At 28.3% G+C, this 5,302-nt stretch overlaps 1 non-coding gene and 1 pseudogene across 1 annotated transcript; both read left to right on the top strand.

Moving 5' to 3' along the window:
- Positions 1 to 2,245: 2,245 nt before the first annotated feature.
- Positions 2,246 to 3,173, top strand: LOC128291402 (sodium/pyruvate cotransporter BASS2, chloroplastic-like; annotated as a pseudogene).
- Positions 3,174 to 4,494: 1,321 nt separating this feature from the next.
- Positions 4,495 to 4,567, top strand: TRNAK-UUU (transfer RNA lysine (anticodon UUU)). The gene has a single exon. It is a non-coding gene; the product is annotated as a tRNA-Lys (tRNA).
- The last annotated feature ends 735 nt before the right edge of the window (positions 4,568 to 5,302 follow it).

The raw sequence follows: 5,302 nt of genomic DNA, 5'->3' as shown, positions 1-5,302 counted from the left end.
CTAATCATTATTATTTTTCTTATATATGGTTTTTACTCTTGTTATTAACATTCTATTTATTTTTTATTACATTTTTGTTATTATTTATTTTAACTTTTTATATAACCTTCGTTTCAAATTTTTATACATTATTTACTTTAATATTTTCATATATTATGTATTTTAAACTTTTTACACATTATATTTTTGAATTGTTTATATATTTAAAGAATTTTATATATTATTTTATCTTGAATGGATGCTAATCTTTTTTAAATTATTTTATATACTTTAGATCGCTTTTATAACATCCTTTTAAATTTTAAATTCATCCTTAACGTGTGGATGAAAAAAGCAAAACACCAATAAATGTCTAATTTAACCCGATTACTCTAAATTTAATTAAAATCTAATGTATCTATCAAATGTTAAAATATCTGAATTTAATTTTTAGGTTACTATATACATCCTTAACCCGAAATGATTTTAACCTGTGAAACATTTGTTTACCCCCACTAAGCTTGAAAATCTGCTACTTTCATGGACATTGTTCTGTTATTACTTTACCTTGAAATTTGCAACTTTCATGGTCATTGTTCATTTGCTTCATGCATAAAAAAGCCACGTACTATAATTCCAAACACAATTTAAAACAAAACAACAACAAAAAACCAGACATAATCATGTCCAAATCCAATGAACAACAAGCTTTCCCACAAGGACAAAACAATGAAATGTTACAAGGGTTACCTGTAAACACCAGCCCTTATGTTAACTACAAAGATATGGAAGATTATAAGCAGAAGGGCTATGGTACTGAAGGACACCAGCAAGTTCAACAGAAGAAGTCGGCCAGTAGCAGCACCGATGCCCCCATACTTGTCAAGCCTCATGCACCCAATAGTTGTAAGGCCGGTCGTCCTTCCCTCAACTAGGGTTGTTGGGTTGTTTAGCCCTTTTTATCTATTTGAGGTGTTGGGCATTGGTAATGAATAGTGTATATATATATAGTAAGTTTGTGTGTGTTTTGGCAATAAATATATGTAATAACTTGATACTTACTTTCTTGTAGTTTCAAGCAAATTGTAATTAATTAATATAGTAGTATTTGATTTTTATTAATGTGGATTAATTTGGTATAATTTAGTTTAGGGTGCCATTAAGGAAGAAAATATGTGTTAATATAGGGTGGATAGCTTGAAAACCTTTATTTGATTTTATCATTAAAAAAGCTAACAATTCATAAAATGATTTATACTTCTAAAAAAATTGAGCCTAAAATGGATTGAATTTGAAAGCGATCTTAAATTCGAAATGATCCAAAACTAAAATCTGGTTTGATTTGATATTGGTTGACTGATTTAAAATCAACTCAACTCATACATTCCATTAATTTTCTTCATTTTTTTTTAAAAACAAAGTTTAAGTTATGATTTATCTTTATAGTTGTACTATATTTAACTAATAGTTTTAATCCTTTTGTTTTAATTTTGCATTACTTAACCGTAACACCTCATACTTAACCCGATCGATGGGTACTCCAAGCTACAAGATGTAACATTTGTTGTCGGAGCAACCACAACCAATTACAACACAATTTACCCATTTTTGCATGATGTTAAGTATTCCACTAACCTGAGGTCGAATTAAGATCAAATTGTAAGATTTTTAAATTATTGGGTTGACGCGAATCGCGAATTTAGAGGTTCCAAGTCAGTAACGTAACTCACTGGCTTCCCTCATCACAACACCCTGAGTATCACAATATTGCAACCTTATCAAACATTGAGTATTGTCACGACTTCAAAAGCTTGAAGTCGAGATGTCACTCTTTATCAATTTAAGTCACGACATTGGGGACTTGTTTATCTCGAGGATACCCATATTTGTACATTAACTTTTTTAAAAAATTCAAAACCACAAAATTTCTACTTAAAGAAATATGATTATTAAAATAGTTATTTTCCACAAATGGTCATTTTAACAAAAAAATCAACGTAACCTCGTGATTCGTTCACTAACAAAATTTGGTGAGTATAATATCAGTGTTTTTTAGTAAAGCATAATATTAATAATAAAATGACCAAATTATCTCAAATTAAAACATTTGATGAACTAAATCCTCAAATTAAATACAGTACAGGGATCAAAAATAGAATTCGACCAATTTTAAATGAAGGAAAGTGACAGGAGCAGAATCTCTGAAAATCTGAACATGGCACACGAGACAATAATTGACCTAGATCTGCCACTTAGATTTTATGTCTTAGCGTGTCACTTCCACAGCTTCCCGTCTCTGTATCTCTTCTACAAGATTTTCCTTTCTCTTTGATGGTTTCAGCTTCCATTAAAGGTGAAAGCAAAGAAAATTGACACAGCTTCTTCACCATGTCCTTCACTTTAACTCACAGACTCTTCCTTTCACCACCACAACGAACCCATCTCAGATTCACCTTCAAACCCCACACATCAAAACCCATAGTTTCTTCACCATTAAAACTCAGTTACCGTCTCATAGTCAGTTCTCTCAGTCATAATTCTGAACATTTATCGGTCACTCAAGCAAAACCCAGATGGGAGAACATGTTATCCACTGCTGCTAGCTTGTACCCTTTGTATGTGACTGTTGGTGGCATTGTGGCTTGTTTTAAACCATCTGCTTTTACTTGGTTCGTGGAGAGAGGACCTTCTTCATATAGCTTCTCGCTTGGGTTGATTATGTAGCTATGTGTCTCACTTTAGAACTCAAGGACTTGCTCAATTTGTTCACCCAAAGACCTCTTTCTGTGAGTTTTTTTTTTTTTGTTCACTTGTAATTTGAAATTTTCAGAAATGGGTTACTCTTCAATTTTCAAATTGAGTTGATTTTGCTTGAATTTGGGCTTGCCTATAAAGTGATTTTGCTTGAGTTTTTGCCTATGAACAGCTCCTTTTTCACCTACTTTGATCAGATTCTATTTGGATGTGTTGCTCAGTACACAATTATGCCAACTTTTGCTATGGTTATTAGCAAAACTTTGGGGCTTTCACCATCTCTTTCTGTTGGTTTGATTTTGCTAGGTTGTTGTCCTGGTGGTGCTGCATCCACTGTGGTAAGAGTTTCCTTTCGCATTTCAAGTCCTTTTTCTGCATAAACTTACGTTTATTATTAATTCCAAACCTTACGTTTCATCAATTAGTATATATTATTTTTAGCCACATATTTAGGTTTTAAATCTATAATTTGCATAATATAATAAAAATTTTAATTTATTTTCAAGTTAATAAATAAATTATAAACACAATCTTATTTATAATTTGGTTAAATATTTATTAAAAAGTTCAAATTTCTATGCATTAAAATAGTTAATAAAATATAAGTTTTAAAATTTTCCTTCTAAAATTAGTGAAATATCTACTTTGCAATTATCGTATGCATGTATTACCTTGTGGTATGTGAAATAATCGATGATGTAAGAATTATACCGGATTGGTTGGTTGAAACAATTGAACAAAAGATTAAATGTTTAATAGATGATGCAGAACCATATCTAAAATAAGTCACTGTGAACCGACAAAAAAAAAACTAACGTAAAAACTCCCATTATAGTTTTAGTTATATCAAATTTATTAATTCAACTAAAGTCATATTTAATTTTTCCAAAAGCATTTAGTGTTTTCTTTTGAAATAAAATTATCAAAATATCATTATTTAAAAATATTTAAATTTTATATTAAATTATTTAAATATCAATTACAAATATTATTTATCATTGTACTTAAAATTTTAAAATAATTAATGTATCGTTACTTTTATAAATAATTTATATTAATTTTTAAAATATTTAATATATAACTATTCAAATACCATCTAAATTAATTTATTTTAAAAAAATCAGCATTATAATTAAAATGGAGATTTTAAAAGTACTTTTTATAAATCTAACTTTGTCGATTGAGTATTAGATCGAATAGCAATTACATTGTTGCCAATACAATAGAATATATGTTTCAGTACACTGAAATGTATTATTCTCCTATTTATATGTTGAAAATGACAATAGGTAAATCTAGATATTTCTGTATAAAAAATAATAGATATGATCAAATGTACTCTTCTACTTAGGCTTAGTTTAAATAGGTGGCGCGGTAAAGTGTGTGTTTGGATTCAAACGCAACTGTAACGGTGAGGGAAAAATAGAAAATAATTATTAAAAATATTAGATTAAAATTGATATATAATCTTCATTTTGTATGTAATCATTAAAATCAATTATGTGTGTATTTTACATCGAAGAGGACTACATTACATGATTTGCATTAATTAGAATGGCAATGGCAGCGATAAATGATCAGCTTTTATTCTCACTTATCAATTTTCAAAAAAAAATTAAACAAATATGTAATACAGAAAGTATATATATATATCGATCAACATGCTAAAATTACAAGGGACAAGACTGCAAGTCTACAGTTGAATATGATATCTATTCAACAATTGTTCTGAAAGTGTTATTTATAATTAACCTATGAATAGCCGTCTTAACTCAGCCGGTAGAGCGCGTGGCTTTTAACCACGTGGTCGTGGGTTCGATTCCCACAGAGGGCGCCATTTTGGTTCTTTTTTATTTTATGCACGTGCACTTTTTTTTACACCACAGGAAATTTCTATTTTCAGACAGAGATAAACCACATGATATGACTCCCAATACAACAAGATAAAAAATAAATAATATTTTTAAAATTAAAATAAAAAGTTTATTTTTTTTATGATATAATTTTTTATCTTTTTATATAGTTTTTAAATAATAAAAATCAAAATTATTAATTGCGTTCATGTCATGAGTCAAATTGATATTTAATTTTAAAATTTAAATTTTAATATTGAATTTTCTTTTCACTAACTTTATCTCTTTTTTATGTGCTATAGAAAAATGACAATAATATGATAAACAATTGGAGCGCATTTAATATTCTTAATATGATATATTTATCTGTTTCAATTTTCTTTTACTCACGAGTTAAATAATTTTGTATTTTAATCCCGTACATATTGCATATGTGTTGTTGTTATTAATTCCAAACCTAATGTTTTATTAATTATTATATATTATTGTTAAACACACTTCGTGTTCTAAATTTGCGATTTCTACGCATGCGTGTGTTATAGGATTTTTAATTTATTTTATTCTTTTCAAGTTAAGAAGAAACAAAAATTATAAATGAGTAGTGGGAGACCAAGATATTATAAGAGTAATTTGCAATTATGGTATGTGTATGAGATTGTGGTATGTAAAACAATCAATAATGTACGAATCGAATGTAATTAGTTGGTTGAATTAGG

This window comes from Gossypium arboreum, chromosome 4 (assembly GCF_025698485.1).
Source record: "Gossypium arboreum isolate Shixiya-1 chromosome 4, ASM2569848v2, whole genome shotgun sequence".
In the NCBI taxonomy this organism is placed as follows: domain Eukaryota; kingdom Viridiplantae; phylum Streptophyta; class Magnoliopsida; order Malvales; family Malvaceae; genus Gossypium; species Gossypium arboreum.
The sequence above is the reverse complement of the archived record's forward strand: the minus strand, read 5'-3'. Positions and strand labels throughout refer to the sequence as shown.